The following is a 22,866-nucleotide window of genomic DNA, read 5'->3' as shown; positions in this document are numbered from 1 at the left end:
AGCCTGGCCCACCACCATGTCCAGCCTGGCCCATGCAGCAGGCAAATCCACCTCACTTGGGACCTGAGGGGTGGCCTTGGCTCATTCGTACAGGCTGACGCTACAGTGGTCACATAGTCAGAAATATTTTATCCATGAGAAATGATCACAGTTCAAAACCCTGATTAAAGGAAAAGACCAGGAGCTCCTGGTCTCCCTGTTCATCCACCTTCTCAGCATGAGTTAAATTATCTTCACTGAAACACTGAATCTGACCACACTGGCAGCTCCGGAGCTGGGGAAGTGACTTTCTGATTGCAACAGGGGCATAAGCTCTTTCTCGGCACATATAAAGTAATTATTTTCTTCAGCATATGACTAAAGTGTTTGTTTTCTAATACTTAAACCTGAACATTGTTAACATGTGAATAGGTTTGAATGCATCCTATATTTTCCCATAAAAAGCAGAACAGAAATGATACTTATTTCCTTGAAATAAATGTAATTCTCTTCATAATTACTTTGTGTGTGTATATGTGAGTGTGTGTCAGAACAGGCTGTCCCTGTGATGGCTTCCAGATGATGCAGAGCAAAAATCCTTGGGTTGCTCGGTATATTGCTAAGTAGTGCAATGTTCATTTCATGCGAGACACTGTTGTGCACTGTGCACAGCAATGGAGCTCAGCCAGAGCTTTCACACAGGTCTCCCCTCATTCCTAGTTTCAGCACAGATCCTTTCCTCTAATTCCACACTTACACACTCCACTGGCCTTCCAGTATGCTCTGAAAGGTCACTTTCTGCTAAATTAGCTACAGATCTCATTCCCAGGCAGGGCCTGCTGACGTCTGTTATGGAAGGGCAGGCCTGGTTAACAGACCTGATTAATGCCTTTCTGAACATTGCATCAGAATGCATATGGATGAAGAGACAGACATAATGTGTTTGGTCTTTATGATATTTTCCAGTGCAGTATCACAGGTAGAGCTAACATTTAACGTTACAAAGTGCAAGTCAATATTCAGCTAGATAAAGGATTAGCTTATTAATATTTAAAGAGAGAGATGGGAAAGAAGAATCAGGTAGAGTTAAGAATCGGGTAGAGTTTGTTAAGAGAAGGAAAGCTTCTGGAGTGGTTAAACTCGTTGCCGTCTCTCTTTGCTTGTTAGTGATCTGGAGAAGTGAACACGCTACAATACATGCAAAGCTCACAAAACCAGAAGGGATGGCTAATGCCAAGACACAGAGAAAATAAAATGAAAAACAGGCACAAAAGCAACAGTGTTCCAAAGAAGGCAGATGCTGCGAAGTACTGATAAGAATGTTTCTGGTGTAACAGTAAAAGCAAAGGCCTTAGGTTGGGTGGCACACTGTATATCGCTCTGTCCTCTGAAGTGTATCACTGCAATCCCCAAAAGTATGGGGCAGAAGAGGGAGCAAGATGTCTGTGGTTTTACTGGAGAAGTCATGATGTAACATCATTCCCCTCCACGCTTCTTTGGTGGATGGTCAGTGCTGGTTGTGCTCCTGGCTCTCCAGCATCATTGGACTCTCTGAACTCAGAAACTTCTGCTAGGACTGGACTACGTTTGTTAGAGGCCTCCTGAACTTTTCCTTCATATTCTTAGTTCATAGACACTGTCCTGTGACTCCCAAACAGGCATAGTTTGCAGAAGGAATTGACATGCTGGATTCTCAGTACCTGCCAATAGCAATGTCAGGGAAACCTGCTCATAAATTAAAGCCACAGTTTTTGCCCCCCCAGTGAGTTGTAGGTACCTACTCTGAGATATAAAGTTCCAGTGTTTGTTCTTAGTGTTCATGAATCTGGAAAACTAAGTATTGAGCAGTGTAGCACTGAAATCCACCTAAGAATAGGAAAAGTTATAATTACAGTGAGTCAAATGAGTACAAAAAAAGTATTTTTTACAGAAAATTCAGTGTTAGCAGGTCACCTGGATCACCGCTGGAATGGTCATACTGTCTGTTCACCTCTTCCTTTGTACCTTCCTAAGTGTTTTTATCTTTAACCACAACACTTGGGACAGTGATTCAATTAATTCAGTTGATTAAGTGATGGCTAAAAATGGTCATTTCCAGAGCTGGTTGCTGAACAGCCATACTGATTCAAAAAGACAGATGTTCAGGTCTGTCATTTTTTAAGAGGAGCCTGGGATTGGTCAGTACTTAGGATATTAATATTGTTATCACATTGTCCTATAAATCAGCTTTCATATTCTCCTATAAATCAGCTATAAAGCACTGAACTCAGGCAAGTCTATTATTAGTATGTTCATGATATTTTAGTATTTGCTGTTACTGAACTTGAAATACATATTCGACTTAGACAATGTGTAAACAGACTCTAAACTATCTAAACTTCTTAAAGTTATATACAAACTTTGAGTTTGAAAAGACTATAGGTAAGAATGTCTTGATTTTTCAATGTACTCAACGTTGGAAAGCTAAGCAACAAAACCATGGTTACATTTATCACCTCTTCGAGATTGAATCAATAACTGAAGAAAAAACCACTGGGCTTTTGTTCTAGCAGTCTGATCATCATGCCCTGGATGTCTGTCCAACATGCCAGAACACTGTATGGCCTCAAAATTACTCTTGTTCTGATATGTTTTGATCCCAACAAAGGATCCATAAAAGAAGTTTGTGTTCTTGAGACACTCAGGTGTCTCAAGCAGAGGCAAACCCCATAGACAGTTCAGACAATTAAACCTTTCTGCTCAGTGTAAATATATGGCTCTGCTTCAGATAAGCATGTACTTTGCTTCTGGAATCACACCTACATTTGCAGATGAGTGCAAAATGTTATAAAACTGAACTGGCATTTCCTCACTGGTTGTACTATTTTTATTCATTTAGCACAGGTAGACAGGATCACAAAGATCACAAAATGCAAGGCAACTGAGAGCCAGCCTTTGTGCATTTTGCAGCAGAAGTCAGGCATCACTGATGTGAGTGGTGCAGTTTTGAACCTCGACAGGCTTATCCGTGCACTCCAGCCTTCCCTGAAACAGAGACTTTATTGGCACTTCCTAGCACGGGCCTGTGAACGCCCTTGACACTTGAGTCTCATGTACAGCTAGACTCTGGCAGGATGGGGGCAGCAGTGGGGAGATCATTTTGCACTTTGCACCTTCTCTCTTCTGCTGATAGAAAGCAACTTCTAAGAACTAACTGCTACTGAACAGAGTCTCAGACTCACCTCAGCTGGAGTCTAAGTGCCTGTGGTCCAAGCAGAGTGAGCAGCCTATAGGAAAAAGCAGAGTTGTTGCCCTGGGCTATGAGGGACAACACAATTACATTTTTCGCTCTGTGAAGTCTACACCATGTGGCTACTTTCCCAAGCAGAGTGATTTATTAATAAGCTTCACCCCCAGGCTTTATCCTTTGCATAACAAAGGGCAGAGCAAAGAAGATATGCTTATACTGCAGTGAATACTTATATATGGAATACATATATGCAGTATTAGAATGAACCAAGACTTTGGGTATAGGTTCACAAAAAGATAGGCTTCTGAATAAGGTCTTACAACTAAATGGATTTCCCAAACCCCTCTTTTGTTGCCACCTTGTCTCAAAGGCAAAAAAAACAACTTTTATTAATGAAATTTTGACTAATGATCTGCCTTGGCCATGTGCCTCATTATCTTGGTATTGACAGGACGTGACAGGTACCTCCTACTCATGTCCTGTGGGAACCACAAAATAGGCATTCCTTTGCCTGTCTCACCTGCTGGGCTTGATGCAGTAGGTGTCCTCTGAGCATGCCTGGTGGATCAGATCCTACACGAAATGTACATAAGCAGATGCTGCTTTGTTACAAAACGTGTCTGCAGGAGGTAGTGGTGGGAGTAGTACTTTGAGTTAAGCAGTCATAAGACAGCGTGAATAAGTTGCTGGAGTGTGAGTGGGGGACAGGCTTGCTGACTCTCTACTTGTCATCCCAAATACTATACTTGACTCCCATTTCTGTCTCTCTCTCTCTCCAGTCTTACACATTATAAGGTGATGGCATTACTACAGCAAGAAAGTGTCCTGGAAAAGCTTGGAACCTGTGACTTACTTGTCAGGGACAGGAGGTAGAGAGCAGACTGAATCCAGGTAGACAAGACCTGAGAGACTGCACGTAACCATGTTCTGCCACTCTCTGCCCCCCTTTAAATATGAAAAAACAAACAAACAAACAAACAAACCAAAACCAAAAGCATTTGCTTTCGTTTTGAAAGAAAGAACTAATGTGCTTGTTCTCAGGCAATGAACACATATGCCAAATGGAAAAAAGTCCCTCCTGGTTGTACTAAGCAGTATTCCTAAAAATGTTGCCCTCAGGAAATTCTCTGAGCTGAAAAGAATCATAAACTTAGAGAGTATTGGGAGGAAATGTCATATATGCTTTCCATCCTCTCTTAATTATCTGTCTGGTAGGTGACCTGGAATACTAGATGAACACTGGTGCTGAGCCCAGTTGCAGCTCTGGTATTCTTACATAATGTCACTGCAGAGCTGCTCAAGAAGGTGCTCAGCCTTTGAATGAATGTGGAAAATGCCTCTTCTTCCTTTAAGCTGACCTTATTTTTGACTGAAAAAGAGTAATATTAAGTAAACTGCTTACCAAAAAATTCTTAGGACATTAGTGCTGAAGTTCTTTCTACTTATTCTAACAGTATGAAATTTGTTTTTCTGAGAGTTGGCCTCTTATAACAGAGATAAAATGATGAACTGGTTAGTATTAAATGTTAATTAGCAGCAATAACTCTTTTTTTTCTTTTTTTTTTTTTTTTTTGTCTATGAAGCTCAAATCAGTAACTCAGGAGGACATTTAGGAAAAAATTACTTTTAAAGTATTCTTAAAACTAGGACCATCAAGAAGAGTTTAGGTTATTCCCTCTTCTTTGATATGGTACAACACGCTGCCTGCTAGCTCATTTGCTGTGTCCTCTTGCCCATAAATGTCTTCATCCTTTGACACAGGACAAATGAAGTCTGTGGAACACTTAAAGCTGAAAGTTGAAATACAGTTTTCTACAAATACGAACCATCCTATATGCTTAGTTACTAGCATCAGTCTTGTTTATTTACATCTAATGATTATGTGCAAATAAACCACCTTGCAACCAGATATTTAAGGGTCCTCATTGCACCTGGTTGTCTTAGGTGAGGTATATTTTAGTTACATTTGCAAACATGGAAGCAAATATTTTAGGGCTAGTAGCATGATTAAAGGGCTGGAGCACCTGTTGTATGCGGACAGGATGAGAGAACTGGGCCTGTTTATCCTGGAAAAGAGAAGACTGAGGGGAGACCTCATCAGTCTGCATAAATATATGAGGGGAGGGTGTCAAGCCTGTCTTTTTTCAGTTGTGCCCAGAGACAGGACAAGAGGCAATGGGCACAAACTGAAGCACAGGCGGTTCCGGTTGAATATGAGAGGGCACTTCTTTACTGTGAGGGTGAGAGAGCACTGAGACAGGCTGCCCAGAGAGATTGTGGAGTCTCCTTCTCTGGAGATATTCAAAACCCGCCTGGATGCCATCCTGCGCAATGTGCTCTAGGTGATCCTGCTAGGTAGGGGGGTTGGACTAGATGACCTTTAGATGTCACTTCCAACCTCTATTTTGTGATTCTGTGATTTTGCTAGAGTGGGCCAATTTGTCACTAGTTTGCACAGCAGTACAGTTGTGCAATTGTAAAAATATGCTAATAATGAGGATAGAGCTCATTTCTTTCAAAAAACGTTAGCTTCAAAGAGTTAGAAATTTTCTTCACCTTAGTGGTATGGTTCTGCAGGTGTGTACTGGTGGTTTTCATTTCATGCCATAACAGGCATTAACAAAAATACTTATTAACAAGTTAATTACATTACGATTCCATGTAATTTACAGATCTCAGAACTACTTCAGATCTGAACTAGGATTCAGAAACCCTTTGAAACATTAGTATTTGCAAAGACTAGCTAGTCAACTTTAAATATGCACATGCTTTATTGGTACTCTGTTACAATGACCCAAGTAAAGTGTATTTTAGTAGTTGACCAAAAACACATTTCAGGAGTCACCTGCTGCCAATTTAATTGTCATGTACGTGTCATCTCCTTTCTTAAGAGAGAAGAAGTGAAACCATCTTTTTTTGCAGGTAATGCTTGCTAGACTGTTCTGGTCTGCTCTGACATTTGTCTAGTACTGTTGACAGTTTATTACACACTACACCAACACAAGGTTCGTGATTAACAGTTTGAAAGAAAGAAGTGGTTAAAGAAGTACTTCTTTTTGTGGCTGGAGCTTTAGCCCGTGACTGTAATGTTCAGCAGCGCCATAAGTTGGTAGCTAAAGTGCAATAAAATATGCTTAAGAATGTAATTTGCAGCCAGAGAGAAAAAGGTTTGACTTTCATGCATGAAAACCCTCTTCATTGCTGCAACATCCAGTGCTAGATATTACAAAGCATGAAAGTCAAATCTTGCTAAAATTTTCTACATCTTATAAGGTAAATAGTAATTAAGACAACATCCCCAGCCTGTTGATTTTGAAAAGGAGTAGGAAAAATATAGCTTCCCAACCAAAGAGGCAGTCCTGTGCTTTTGCTTGGAACAGTTAGTCATATTGTAGAGAGCTGGCCACAGTACAAGTCTTTACAACCTCCATCATACAAAGCAACAGAAATGGTCACAGGCGAGCAACTGGAGTCAGTGAGGTAAAGACTTATTTCACACATGACAAGAAAGATGACAGAAAAGCCATCTATATTGCTAGTATGAATTGTGGAAAACATTTTAACAACCTTAGCACAATTTTGCTTTGGAACTCTATCTAGAGACACCATCCATCAATAATGTCAGAGAAGTATGTCTTCTATACCACAGAAATGTCACATGAAAACTCACTCTTCCTCCCCTCGTCAGAAAGAAATATGGGAAAGCTTACTGGCCAATAACTGCACAAGTTTATAACAAAATGCAGTGTTATCTTCTGCACTGACAAATCAGACAATGCTGGTGCAAAGGCAAAAAAAATGTTTCTTTGGGATTGACCCTGGTAAGCTTTTTGGAATGCCACTGATTGCTAATATTTTAATGAATTTTAACAGTTGTGCAATATTGTTTAATAAAAATGTATTTCCCCATGCAACTTGTGCATGTACATCAGAAAGTGGACAGTTTCTAAACATGCATGCACAATTGCAGATTTTAAAAGAAAATGTGTTCTTTTCCTGCCCAGCTGCTCACATCCTGCTCTTGGTGTACTGCACCTAAATGCAAAGGACTCACCCTTCCCACACAGGCATCTGTGAAGCATTTCATTGGTATTCAAATGCAGAATGCCACAAGAGACAGGAAACATTCTTCCCTGATTAAAGAAGGGAATAATGACTGATTTAACCATTATTGCTAGACTTCGTTCCAGCTATTGCAGATCTTAATCTGCATCTTGAGAACTTCCCTTTCCAGGTGTTGGCTGATGTTTTCAATCAGATTTCCAAATGTGTAATGGAGAAGTCAGTTGTTCTTCTAAATCCCACCATTGTCCAACAATATAACCATCTACTCAGTCCCTCCAAGTCCAAGCTTAAGCTCTCATGAAGATTTAAAAGAGATGGCAGCTCCTAAATTACCTGTTCAGAAAATAGATTCATTTAAATGTCTGTGAAATTTTGCTATGGTGGCTAAGATTTTTGCGACTGCCAGGTGGTCAGGCCTTTTGAAAATCTACTTGGTGCATGATGTTCTCATGGATCTTCATGTAAGAGACTGCAGAGTGGAAGGGCACTTTTACAGCTCAGGATTTGCATCTGGATACAAGAGACAGTCTATTTTTTTTTTTATTTTTTTTTTGCCACTAACTGGGAGCAGCCTTGAAAGAAGCAGTTCCTTCCAACAGGTAGTTTTATCTCAGCCTCTCTTGCAGCTCTCTATTAAAGTCACAACAGAAAAGGGCAAGAATTGACAAAGAAGAAAAGATGCCAAGTGAACTTTCTGACCATTCTTTCATCCTGTATCAATTATCATATTAGTAGAAAATTATGCAAAAAGCAGAAATGTAATCAGTACGGAGTTTCAACATTGCTTGAAGACGTGATACGATATTAGAATAAATGTTTTTACCATTTTTTATTTTAAATTTTATTTTATTTTTAGGGGATTAAATAATATCTATGCAAAGGAGACAGGGAAATGTTGCTCCAAAAGAAAAGCAGATAGCTAACTTAAATCACCCCAGCATCTCCATTTCTATTCATATTCTTTGACCACAACACATTTAACTACATGACATGATATAGATTATATCCCTATTATAAGTACATTATTATAGGAAAATACAATTGTAAGAATAAAAATGTATGTTTTATTTTAAAACTATACATCTCTGGACCAAATCCTGATTTTGACTAGAGCATAAAGCTGCTTAAGCTGTCCCTGCTAAAAAAATTTCACCAACTACAGATGTGATATATACAGAACACCTACATTGACAGCTATTTTGCCTAACAGGTTGGGGTATTCATTTGAAGCATACAACCTGTAATATTCTGATTTTCAGACATTTTATCTATTTAGTTAAAAAAAAAAAAAGACAAAAAAAGCCTACAACTTATTTTTTTTTGTCCAACAAGAAACCTATAACTGTGCTGCACTGAGATATAATCTACTTTTCTCACACAGAAATGGTGGATGAGTCATCTGTACCTTTTTACATCAAAGCTAGGAATAACAGTAAGGGTTATTCCAGGGCAGAGCTAGTATATTTATGCTGTCTAGGAGTTGCATCCTTTTTGTCTGCATAAAAATCTCCATCTCTGCCTTTGGTTTTGGAATCCATTCAATAAGAAAAGGAATGAAGCACCTTACGTGTGCAATGCATATGGCTCTTTAATTTAAAGAAACAAAGATTGAGTGTATAATGAGTAATTAACTACTCAGAGTTTGAAGATGAAAGTACCAAAGTTCTAGATATTATTAAGTAATGAAGATATAGCTGAGAGCATTGTTCCAATTATGTTAGGTAATTTAGCAGGGAAACACGATCCTTTATCTCTCAGTGCTAATACAGAACTAAGTAGTGCTATAACTTGAAGAGATTCCTGTTCATCACTTCCGTGTATTGAGTGATAAGGCTCTCTGTTGTTGTGGAGCAAGGACCGAGTCAGCACTTCATCAGCATTTTGTCAAGCTAAGCATTGCTCAGCTTTGCTCTTTGTCTCATTCAGAGACTTGTGGAACATTCATTAGCGGAGGCAAAGTGCTTCATGGTCCTGGGGGAGGGAATGCTCACTGTGCACCTGAAGAATTATTTGCATTTTCTTTAACTGTGAAGTACAAATGACAACTCCAACTCATTACAGAATAGCCTGTTTTTATCTCAGCCCAGATGAGTAACATCTTCAGGTAGTATTTAAATTGTACAGAACAGTGGGAAAGAAAAAGGGAATCATTTTCCACATAAATGGCAGAAGTTTGGAAATGAAAGCTATGCATGCCAGGAGGGTGCTGGTTTCCCAGTTTTGCTCAACACTTGTGAGTTTCAAGATGCCAGTGCAATGGCCAGTTGCCATTCACAGGAATACAGTAAAAAAATAAATAACTTTTGACAGAAAGCTTGTTATCTGCCAACCATAAAAACTCCAGGGTATATCCCAAATCAAAGTAATATTCATTCAATTTTTTCCTCTGATTTTCATAGAATAATTTAGGTTGGAAAAGACCCATAAGATCACCAAGTCCAGCCATGTTATTGCATAAGAAGGTAAATTGTGAAGAATGGATTACAATTTAGAATTTTCTCTACTGCTGCTACTTGCAGTTCAAAAGTGGCACCTTAATCCATTTATGCTATTGCATTCTTTAGCCGTTCTGAGTGAGCAGTAGTTCTGTTGTGTAAGACAGACTGACCCCAGAGTGTAATTGATCATAATTAAAGGTAAACTTTCAGCTGACATAAATCTAACTGATAAGAGCTTTCCTTGATATTGGTTTGTACTTATACAGTATCTTTAACACTAGAAAAATTAACTGTTTCAGCACTTGTGCAAATAAAAAAGTCATGGTCTATTGTGGTTTCCTGATTTTTTCTGATATACTCAAGGCAAGTCTTAGGAAAACAGAACCATTCACCACACAAAGCATAGCTTGGCCAAGAAGACAGAGGCGTGTAATATCATGAGCAGGATCCCACCTGCTAAACAGTTTGTTCTGCAGTCAGCAGTGTGATGAATTACATTTGTAAGAAGCTCAACAGGCTAGAGTTCATTTTCATAGACCAGTAATGCCTTTTAATTAAACAAACTGTAACTGGCATTTGGGAACTGCTGGAAGAATCATTATGTGAGCAAACTGCACCTGGCTGTGTTTAAATGTAAAATGATTGTCAGAGATCCATGTATGCATTATTACACTATTATTAGCATCTATCAATCTCTCCAGCAGTGTAAGGTTACAAAGGGAATATTTTAGAAAGGATGAGTGAGGGACTGGTGAAAGACAGGAGAAAACAGAAAGAGTGATTATTTCTTCAAACAGAAATCAACCTGCCAAAATAGGAAGGGGTAGCAACCTTTTTTTTTAAAAAATTCATCTGACTACCAGAGAACAATAAACAGGGTTTTCCAAAGCTGTTGCCAAAAAGAAATGGGCTGGAGTAGACACAGTCATTTTCATGACAGCAATTTGCTGCTGATCAACACAATCCTGAAGTATGAAATGTTCCACTGGGGGAAGCAGCAGTGATTACAGACAGATGGGACCAGCATGCTCAAACCAGGACTCACTCAGAGCCATGCTGTTTGCTGACTTTTTCACATGATCTGTGCTCTCAAACAGCTTCATCTGTATCTGCCCACCCTCAGAAAGCCTTGCTCTGCTTCACTTCTGGCTAAGGCCATCCTTACTTATAGGATATTCTCAGATAGGACACAAGCTGTACAACGATCCTACATGGACAGACAACTCAATATTCAAATATCTTGAACAGTGTGATAAACATAAACAAGGATAAAAGCTGTTTTATTACTGAAGATAGGATTTGGGACCTAAATCTAAGATGCTGTTTAAGACAATTATTTTGTTTTGTTTTGTTAGTAATTCAGGGTGACATCATGGGAAGTGTAAATAAACCTTAGAATTACCACCAGCATTTGAATAATTAGCAGAACAAGATGCTTCTACTCATGACAGGTAATCATATTTGAAAAATCGTACTCATATTATTAGAAAGCAAGGCCCAAAGGAACCTTACAATGTGAACTGAGAGTAATATAACAGGCAAGAAAAATATTTAGCAATTTTAAATATTTTATGAACACAGCCAAGTATAAGCAACTCTAGATAAGTTTACCATTTCTGTTTGGGCAAGTGGTGAAACACTAAAGACTAGTCACCACTCTTTCAAGTTGACCTATATGCTCTCTTTTATTTCCAGCCCATCTTCTTGTTTTGACTAGAACCAGAAAATAAAAGGTTCAGAAAAAATAAGCACGTAAATTCAGAGTGTTTTTTAAACTTGAGAAAAAGTTCAATTTTATTGAAACTCCATTCTCATTTTAATCTGTATCTCCCTGTTCCCAGGGATAAGGAGATAATGGTGAGATAAACAGAGAACAAATGTTGAATAATAATTCTTTTCCATACTTGTAGGTATAACTTTTAATACGAAGTAGTATCCCATAAACGTTAAGAAAATTAAAGGAAATTAAATGGTATAATCTAGGTCAAATCTTCTTCTAAGAATAAAGACTAATTCTTAGATATCCAGGAATTGTAAATTGTTTAGAATTGCATAATTAATATTAACATTCTTTTCACGATCCATCTGTGATCCATTGTTTCAGTTCTCTGGTCTTCCACATAATTTACAGATGTATCTTTAGGTAGGCAGATGCTATGCAGCTCCAGTCATACATTTTTAATTTACGGATGGCAGCATTTCTCTAAGTGACATGCAGTAGACTTTTTTTTTTTCCCTCTCTTACATTAATTAATTTCTGTTTCCAAGGTGCTTTGGTAGCAATGATCTTCCAATTTGCCTGTTCTCCATTGTCTGTGACAGAAAATTGGTAGGATATGTTGCGAATCACCATTTCTATTTTCATACTTTGACTTCCCAATTTTCCAGATATTTAGAAATGTTTATATTTTTTTGCATGTCAAGCGAATGTTGCATAAACTTTTATGCTGTTGTTCTGCCTCTCTTTGAAGTAATACAATCATAAACCATCACCAAGATAACTTAATACAGTGAAAGTTCATGCTAAAAGACTTCCAAATGGTCACACGATTCATGCAGAAAAATAATGTTATACAATTTTGTAGGCATTACAGCTGTATACAGGCATGTCACAACACAAGCTATGTCTTCCAGGAATAATGTTCTTCTTGCAGAAACAGGTGGTTTACAACTTCAAAATACGTATATTTTAGCCTCCTCTATGGTGAATTTTCTTCCTAACTTTGTTGTAACTAGAAAAAACTCTAGAATAATTTTCAACTAGGACTTCAGTCTGACAACAAGGGGATTTGAGGTTTTGGAAAATTTTTGCAGCTACTACATCTGAATTTTTCTGATATGTATTTATTTATTTATTTATTTATTTATTTTAACTCCTCTGCATTTCGCTGGCACAGCCTACTTCTTAAGACATGCTATTTAAATTTAAGGAGCAGTTTTAATTATTATTTCTTTTATGCAATAACAACAATGCAAAATATATATGTATATGTATATATATGTTATGTATAGCCAAGAAGCAAATCACAGAGCTTATATCTCCTGTAAGACTGTAACATAATTTTGTAGGAGTATAGATTTCAATTTCCTGATCCAGCAAATACATCAAAGAGAAGTTTTTTATAATGCCACTCAGATTGTTCAGCTGAAAGCCATTTATCAAACATAGCAGATAATCAAATGTTAGTAAAATTAGCTTATAACTCTTCTACCACTGCACCTGTAGAGAACAATTGTTTCCCTGGTTGTATGTAAGGTTACAGTGAACTACAATAAATCTTTCAACACAAAATAGGCACAGAAAGGAACATGCCATATCTCATTGCCAAAGAAAATTTATGGTTAGGACAGGTGTTGATGTCTGCATGATGTGTTCTGTATAGGTTAATGCAGATATTAAACATGTTCTTGTTAAACATACTCTAAAACATCTATTAGAATAAAAACATATTTCAGAAATTGTAGCATTTCCCCACTGAAATTTTGTTTTGCAGGAAGAAAAATTTCTTAGAAGTTAGTGCTCATTGTCTCAAAAGATCCACTTTGCAAATACTATATTTGTAAGTAAAATTATACCACCACTGTTCCTCTTGTATAGGAAATCTTGGTACTCTGAAATGATTGATCAGGAAAGGCAAGGTAAAGGAAGTTTAAAATAGGTGATTTAACTGAGAGCAGTTTTAAACTTTCTTTACTTTCACCTTCCCAAGCAGTTCATTTCAGAGATGACAACATTACAGTTACTGTGTTAACAAATCAAAGAACAAAACTGTACTATACGCTGGCACAGCTATTGAAAGTTGAGAAGCTATCAAGCTCTTAGTGCAGATGAAGATCAACATCAGAAAAAGCAAGTGTACCTTCCATTTGCTTTGCGGCCACTTTGCTCACCCAAAAAGCAAACACTGTATTTAGTAAAATAAATACACTGAGAAACTGTCATGGAGCTTCACCCAGGTGAAGTCACTTCATGGATGTGCACTGAAGAAAATGATGGTCCAAGGGTGGCAAAATCATTCTATAAGACTTATTTCCAATCAAGTGATAAATATTTCTCCTTTTCATAACACATTCAAAATACATTGCAGTTTTATTCAGTTTATAACGTGAATTTCTTTCACTTGGTGCAGAGCATTCTCTCCACCATGTCTCCTCATATTGAGATGAATCTTGGTTATCAGTTTGGACTGGCTAAAAAACTCCAAATGTTTTCATTTGACATCATTAGTCAAACAAATTGATATAAAATAATCATCCTAGAATAATGCTTTGTGTGGTTTATAATGACTGATATACTCAAAGAAACTAAAGTGATCAGACAACAACACTTAAACTCTGATTTTAAGTACTACTTAATTCTGGAGGCATTTGTCACTAGAGACTCATTTTGTAGGTGAGATCATAATAAGAGTGAAAGGTTTCAGGTATCTTTTTTTTGTGTAAGAGCCCATAGCACACTTTGTAAATGAAGAGAAAGTTTCTACACCTTGCTGAAACTTGGTTTGGATATTACCTGACTACTGACTTAAAATTGCAATAGAAGTTCTTGGCTATAAATAAACATTATTTTTGTATGGTGATAGTATTGGTTGATAACAATTTTCTGAAATTAAGTTCTGTGGATACTGCTGTATCTTAACAGATAGTGTTGTAACTTAACAGAATTGCATTGTCTGGGATTAAGTGCCAGATGTTTCCACTGAGGATGCAGTGGACTTCCTTTGTACTAGCAGTGGAAGTTTCAAAATTATTAGCAGTCTAACATCAGTACAGGCCAACTGTAACAAGATTACTTGTGGGACAATTTGTCTAGCTCTAATACTTTATTGTTACTTGTCTTGTACATCCTAACACTATTTTTTTTGGTGTCTTTATTGTGTTGATGAGTGGAGAAGAAGATGCTAGCAAACTGAATCACAGACATCTCTTTAACAGCTTATATATATACATATATATTTAATTATTGAAAAAGAATGAAGTAAAATCATTTAATAAATGTCCATTTTTTTATTTTTTTATTTTTTTACAATGTTTACTACATTAACTGAGAATGATTTTAACTACGTTTTAAGGACTGTATGATAGCATTTTTCAAATTAACAATAGCAATTATATTTCATTTATGACCAACATTTTGGCAATTTCTTAATATCTGTAGCTTTTAGGACTATATTTTGGTCATTATTATTACTTGGAGTAATAATTTCTTCTATTATTTTTGAAGAATAAATGAAATTGCCTGCTCAAAAAAAAAAAAAAGAGAATATGACAGATGTTTTTTGAGGTGTGATTTGATCCTCTAAATGCTTAGATTTCCTTATATGTCATCAGCTATTAAATAAATGACTGTGCTGAATATAGAGCATAAGATACTCTGTGGATAAATGGTACCTTAAAATTTCTTTCAAGTCACTGTCTTTCCTTTGGAAAGAAAAAGAAAGATGAGATCTACCAGGCTGATGAGATCTGTAAGGTACAGAAGATAGAAACACTTATCTAGTATAAACAGCTAAACTATTACCTGTCCTAACCCACCCCATACCCCAGACTACCTAAAAGTAGATGTTACAAGACAATCTAGGTACAATTTGTCTGTCTTCAGGCCTCTTTCACCAAAACCAAGAACATTTCAAAGCACTTCATGATAGATTATCGTTGGACACTGCTACTGGAGAACCTTTTTCAAACAACTTCTAGTGCCTTGTGTAAACTACTGAGGGCAAAACTATTTTTGGCTTCTTTTGCTTCTTCCCTTTCAATATTTGTGGACATTGAAACTGCAACAATGAAATCCTTCTTTCTTCTTGCAAAACCATTCAACATTTCCAAGCGAGACTTCCCAGAAACTCTCTCCATTTTCCTCTGGAAGGATTTCTTGGAGATGTCAAGTTGGTAAGCATGAAGAGAGAGAAGTAAAGAGTGAGTGAGCAAAAGTAGAAAACAAGCATTATGTCGCAGTGTGGTTTCTTCCAGGGAGAATTTCAGGATAGATTAGAATTACTTACAGGAATTAATTTTTGCTTCTGATTTTCAAAGGCCTCATTTATTCCTATCATATGCAAAAAGAAATAAATACACTAATAAGAAAATACTGATAGGCATCCCAAAGCATGCTAAATAACGTCCAATTAGGCATGGACAGATACTGCTCTTTTTTTTTTTTTATTTCCTACAAATTTGAACACTATTAAATTTTGCACTGGCTGACTTCCTTAAGTAAATCAAATAACTTTTATTTGTATTTATTTTTATTTTTTTAACCCAGAGTCAGTGCAATGCTGGTAGCAGGCAGCTTTGGCTTTAGAAAGTACATGCAAGCAGAGGCATCAGGGTCTAGCAGAAATCACAAACCTGAGGGAGATAACTTGTTCTCTTAGTTGGAGTGGGGTCACCTGAGAGCAGGCTGTATGAGTGCATTCAGGAAGAACGGTAACAGGAACTATTGGGAGGTGAGCTCAAATGTAGTCTTTGTACTTCATGAACCCTTCATGAACCCTTCATGAACCCTTCATGAACTTCATGAATAGCTGAAGCATTACAAAGAGCTGGGAGAAGCAGGGTTGCACCCTGTACTCCATTGCTATGTTATCGCAACTATTTTTTCTGGTTTGAAGTGAAAACTCTTTGACACCTCCTGCACAGCAGTCTGTGCTGGAGGGTATGTGGGAAATCCTACAGGGCCAGAAAAAATGCTATGTTATGTTGTGTTATTTAAGGAACAGAAAGGGTCACAACGCACATATACACGGTGTGAGAGGTTGGACAGGCCTCCTTTTGTTTTCCGAGTACTCAGTCAACTGACTTGAATGCTGAGAATAATGTTATAAGCTATTTTTGTATTCCATAAAATGGCTTGGGATTCTTTTGGAAGAAAGGAACTATATAAAAATCACATGTAACATTATTACTACTTCTGTTATTTTCATCTGATATTCCCAACATTGATATATGATCTGAGAAGTAAAAATGAAGTATAGACATATATAAAGAAACTATACATATGCCTTAAGCATAATGAAATCCTATATCTATTTTATATTGCTGTTGATGAGCAATTTTGAAGATGCCAGCTTTAGGGAAGTAAAAATCTGCTGTTTTACAATCTGCACTATATGGTGGATGTACAGGTAAGAGAGACAAGAATTGCCCAGGAGCTAGAAGATCAAACAATTCAGTTTCCTGCTGGATCTCAGCCTTTCTCTGTAACTGTGACAAGCTCCTCAGAATTAACTAGCCCTATGAAACTGAAAGAGAAAAAAATTAGAAGCTTCCTGTGTTGGAACATTCAATCAAGCAGAAGAACAGATTCTTCTGTACCGCTTTTGGAAATGGGTATATTCCTAGGGCTGCTGTTTGTGGAGGAAGAGAGTGCCAGAAAATAGGCAGATAAGAGGCACACAAGTACTTGTGCTGTTTTGAAATCTGAAAAAAACAGTGGCTGAACCACTTTCTTGAACACAACGGAACTACTGTCTGTGTTTGAGACTGTTCCAGTCTCTCTGTCTACCTAGTGTAGGGGTGCAGCTCTTGATGCTCTCATTTGTAAATTGGTATCGATACATCTTACCAGCTTACTGATGGTTATGAGTATGATAACTGGTGATACAATTTCACTGTCACAATGACGGGGTCACAGACTCCAAGTCCTACAGTTATGGTCCCTGTAAATACCAAACTGGATAAGAAAAAGTGTAGTGTTATCAAAGTGATACTTTTAAGAGGAGGTCAGGACATGGTTTGACTCGAGTATATGACCTGCTATGTTGCAGAAAATTAGTCTTTATTTTACAGTGCACTACTAAAATGCACAGGTTCTTGTATTTAATAAAATTCAAGTTCTGAATTTTCCCAAATGTTGACATAGTGCCAGGTCCTTGAAGACAATGTAAACAGAACTAACAGCCTTAACGTAGTAGAGCACTTTAGAGAGTGCTTAAATTAAAAAATAAGTGAACACTGTGCTTTTGCTGCGTGAGCCTATGGGGAGTTTGAACTACAAACAGTGAAATGGAACAGAATGTGATTTTGTACTGAGACTGCACACCGTGGCTGTTTGCAATTCCTTCGGTATGCGTAAACAGACCTTACCTGCCAAGGAAAAATATGTTACTTTGGAACATGAGTTCCATTCATTGCAAGAGGTCTTCTGGCCTGGGAGTCAATGCTTTCTGAAAAATGCCATTAAATCTTTAATTTGAAATAGACAACCAATAATGACAGACCAAAGGGACTAGTTCACAACTCTATTAGCACTGTATAATGCTGTAGAGTTTTTGCTAGACCACAGACCTTCAGTCTCCAGCCATCTCTTTCAAAGAATGTTACACATTTTCATCTAAAGAGTGTCTTGGTGTCTTTCATTAAATACTATGCATTTTGGAAAACATGTATGTTCTGAGGAAATGTCATGTAAAAAAATAAAAACATTTTGGTGATTGTTTTTTAGGTTAACTCTTCAGAAAGAATACATTTGTTTTAGTACACATTTAGTATGGATTTTGGAAGCCTTTTAAAAGTCAAAAGACAGTACAAACTTTTCAGTTTTGCAGAAATTAAATGTTTATTTAATTTTTATTTTCTGCAGAATTTCTTCAACAGTCAGTCATAGCTGCCTTCCCTTCTGAGTGTAAAATAAAAATAAAAATTCAAAACAAATCATAATTAGAAAACTACTGTTAGACCTCAACTCTTCTTGCCAATTATTGATATTGATTCAAGCCCTAAGTTATGCAATACCAGTTTTGAATTGAACGGCTTAATTTAAAACTTGTAGATATGCAAACATGTATGAATATATATATATGTGCACATGCATTCATGCATACATATATCTATATATACATCTTTTTTCTTGTGCAACATTTTCTTTAGATCATGAATGTTGCATTTACTCACTGAAGCATCTCTTGGTGCAGGGTTTGTAATGCACTTTAGACTCCTTCTTCAGCCGACTTAGTGGATAGGAGATACTTTGCTGGTCTGATAGTATCTAATTGCAAAGCCAAGAGGTGCATATTTCAGTAGAACACTGAGATGTTGAAAGATGATATTCTGAGACAGAGAAGGGCATATCAGCCATTGATTTAGGTCAATGAAGCAATTCACTATTGCATGAATAAGATTAGTTGAATGTTATACCTGAACATAGTAAAAACCTTCTAAAATCTCTTATGTGATAAAAGCTGGCATTAAAATTTGGGCTTTTACTTTTGGCAAAGTATTATACAAGCTCAATAATCTTATCAGAAAAAGATTCTGTTTTTACTAAAAGATTTCTGTTTTTACTAAAATAGAGTTGCTTATATAAAGTAAAATATAGAGCTGGTTTTTCATTGCTTGTTTGTTTGTTTTTTTGTTTGTTTGTTATTGGAAACAAGTACTTTAAAGGTGCAAATTTGCAGGTGACACCACCATTGAAATAAATTATATATGAGTATGAATATAAATAGATATTCTTTTCACACCAATGAGATTAAAACATGCATTCATACTTCTGTCCAGAGGGAAGATTAGGAAAAAACCCAAACATCTGATGACTTCCAAAGTGTTGCTGTCACAGTTTTCCTTTGCAAGCAAATAAAAATGAAGCTAACAACATGGATATTCCTCTCCCTGCTAGGCTTGTCTATTTACTTGCTTGCAGACATGATCATATACAAAGGCTTTCAGAAAAAAAAAAAAAAATTACAACTGCTTTATGAATAACCCCAAGGTGCACCAGTGGTCCTTACACAAGTAGAAAAACGTCAGCTTGGACCACTTCCTCTGCTCTGAATTTGGCCAGATCCCAACTGTGCTGCAAAAATATCCATGATACGAGTTTTGGTCCAAAGAACCTCTCAAAGTCAGCAAGGCAGACATAAAAATGTCATAAAAGATATTAAAATCTATAGCCTTGGGAAAGCAATTCACGACAAATATGCTGAAGAAACAATCTAGTATTATTATTCCATAATTATTTTATAAATTTCCCTCACAAATAGGATTGTGAGTGTTATCTACGCAGACTGGAGGATTGGTTAGGGTCAGCATAGATACGCAATTAGCAGAGGAACACGGACTTTTTTGCTGCTACTTCAGTTGCAATGGGATTTTGAAGCTAGGATTAAGATACATTGGGGCAGATCTGAGCCCAGAGACATCTACGGGAGTTTTACAGTGTATGAATTTAAACAGCTTTCAGAAGTACCATGGAAACGCCTGGCTGTTACACAATATTTTCAGAGCTACTGAGAAGTCTGTTATTATTGTTGTGGCAGCTGTTGTACGGAAAAGGTAAATTCTCAAATACACTTTCATGATATTTGTGCAGCTCCAGCAATATGCCTTGCTTAAAAAAAAAGGCAAAAAACAAAACAAAAAACAAAACAAAACGAAAAAACAACAAAGTGTTGAAACAACTTGGAGATTTGTATATTTGTCCATTCCATAATATATTTGCTGTTGTGTACTTTCATTAGCTAACAGGATTTCTTTTTTAAAAAAAACTTCAGAATGTCATATATTAGTGACCTGGTCTTTGTTTTATTGTTTACTACATTTTGTCTCACTGTCTGTCTTTTATATCATATTTCTTGCATTATGATCTCTAGTTTGTACTGCTCTAAATTTGTTGGTACCCCACAATTTGTTTTTTGCTTTATTATCTCTTTTTGGTTATTTCTGTCTTTTCATCTCTTTTTCAGTCTCCTTCATCCCTTCTTTTTGCTCTGTCTTTTGTTTTGAGAAAAAAAAATAAAAAAAGAGAAGAAAAGAGAAAAAATAAAAAAGAGAAAAAAAGAGAGAATAAAAAAGAGGAAAAAAAAAAAGGCAGCTGTTCCTGAATCACTGAGTGGCATCTGTGTCATGAAGTCATGTAGGTTATGCTGCTGCTGTTGCTGTCTACTAGCTGGTCCAAGCAAAATTTAAGCTGTTCAGACTGACGCAATAAAATATCCAGTGCCTTTGGATGCTTCTTTGGATGTTGGTAGCACGATGCTATTAACTTGTGAGCTGTAAATTATGCAGAGCATTGAAGCTAAAGCAAGTTTATGTCCCTCTGCAGCCTTAAATCTCTTCCTTGACAGTCTTTCACTATGGACAACTTCTTTGAAACACACCTTGGCCCATGTGCAAGAGACTTTCTGAATCTGACACAAAAAGTTGCTGCCTCTGGCCAAATGATTTTCTTAAACTTCAGGTTTCAGTGAGAATCCCAGTTAAGTACAAGAAAATGGTCAATGTAAGTCACTCCAAATCTTTTGGTTTGTACATTTTTCGAACTTCCACAACCTAAGCAAAGTTTTGTCATGCCCATTAACCCGAGAATTACCTTCTCTTTATCTTCAGCTAAAATTTTCTATGCAAGTATGAGTCATACAAGACGATTTTAATTTGAAGTTTGTTACATTAAATTGTAAATATTCATTTTCAAAAATGTCTTTCTATTCATTTGCTTACATTGCTTGCCATTTATTATGTTTTTTCAACAGTTCCAGCCTAGGAAGGAAAAGCAGAGTGTTCAAACATTATTCTGCTGATTTATTTCAAAAGCATATTCTAGCAACTAAACATTACAGGCTGTAGTTGGTGAATTGGATAGAAAAATAGGAATTAACATTGATTTTCATTAAGGAAAAACAAAAACAAATAAACACATGTAAATCTCTCTAATTATCTTTTTTTTTTTTTTTTTTTTTTTTAATTACCGGTGTGGTTCAGGACAGGTGAGAGGAAGGATTTTCTTTGGTATGATAAAATCCTGGCAAGGATAAATTATGTGCGTCTTTAGCACAGAAAACAAGGCATTTAATAAAATTTCCCTAAAGAATTATTTAATCAATGCCCTTGATATTTCTTTGCAGAGCAAACAAGAGGTTTTCTTCACTGTCACAACAGGGAAAAAATAAAGGAATAAGCGTAAAAGTGACTCTGTGTACACACCTTCCACTTGATATCTTTCCAGATTACTTTACAACTTTCCATTTTTCCATGTCTTCAGCTGCTTATTTGTATGCTACAGGGACACCACAGCCCTGATGCTTCACTAGATAATGACTGTCTGTATCTCTCCTGCCAGCCCCTGCTGTCTGGGAACAAACAGCATTAAAGATTAGAGCTATGAAGCAACACGAATTTCCATCCTGTTGAATGGTTTTCCACTTCAAAATTTATTTTTACTCCAAAGAGGAGAAAACAATGAGTATGTGAAATTTTCTTGTGAAAGAATATTTTAAGACCTCCTCTTGGTTACTTCTGCAAAGGATAAACTCATCTTCCTTCCATGCACAGTTACTACAATATTTGTCAGTGTCTATGTAGATTACTTGCCTTTTAAGCAGAGGACAAGCTAATCCTTTCACCTGGGATGTGTGAATAATATTCTGGAGAAGAGTCAATTTGCAGTAGAGATATAACAGATTTTCAGCCCAGAAAAAAAGACCAGAGAAAAGTAGCTCTCTTTTTGTAACATTATTTATATATATATATATTTTTTTTTCCCCTAAAATGAAAGTTCTGAATTCTATTCAAAGAGAAATAAATACTGACGTATGACAACATGCTTCTTTCCTAGGATGGGAGATGGAAAATAGGTAAATTACATATATCTGCAATTAAACTTCCCGCAATCTGTAAGTGATCTGTAAAACTCACATGTTCTTCTGAGAATTCTTTGCTGTACATTGAACCATGTAGACATCTTTTTAAATAGAATATGTTTTTAAAGAGACATTTTTCTTCAATTTAAATAGTAAGATAAATAATGACCTCATTATTTGACAAAATCTCCAATGGCTTCTACCCGGTTTTGTCTTTATGATTATTACATGACATAGTTCAAAAGTATCCATACACCCATCAAGCTTTGCTTTGCATAGATTGGTACAGTGCATTATAGGTATATTTACTTATTATTTTCTGACTTGTGGTTTTACTCCTGGAATAGCACTGAAATAATGAAATTTCCTTTGCAATATACTATAGATAACTCAAAAACCTTGGAAATGTCTTACTAACTTTTAGAAAAGCAAGGATTTTAGCTCTTTATTGGTACAGAGTGTCTTTGATTAGAGCAAAGATTCTCAGGCTTTTTTAAAATGTACTATTCTCTCTTGGACAAAATAACCCCTGTAGTATTTACACTCCATATTTTTCTTCATCATAGAAATGAAATAT

At 36.5% G+C, this 22,866-nt stretch overlaps 1 protein-coding gene across 1 annotated transcript in view; it reads left to right on the top strand.

Annotated features, from left to right (window-relative positions):
* The window catches only part of GRXCR1 (glutaredoxin and cysteine rich domain containing 1), a gene marked incomplete at its 5' end in the record, with an annotated part of 39,340 nt that overhangs the window by 3,642 nt on the left and 12,832 nt on the right, over nucleotides 1–22,866 (top strand). The window lies entirely within an intron of this gene.

Source organism: Anser brachyrhynchus (assembly GCF_964034855.1).
Source record: "Anser brachyrhynchus genome assembly, chromosome: 4".
In the NCBI taxonomy this organism is placed as follows: Eukaryota; Metazoa; Chordata; class Aves; order Anseriformes; family Anatidae; genus Anser; species Anser brachyrhynchus.
This window is presented reverse-complemented; position numbering and strand designations above follow the sequence as displayed.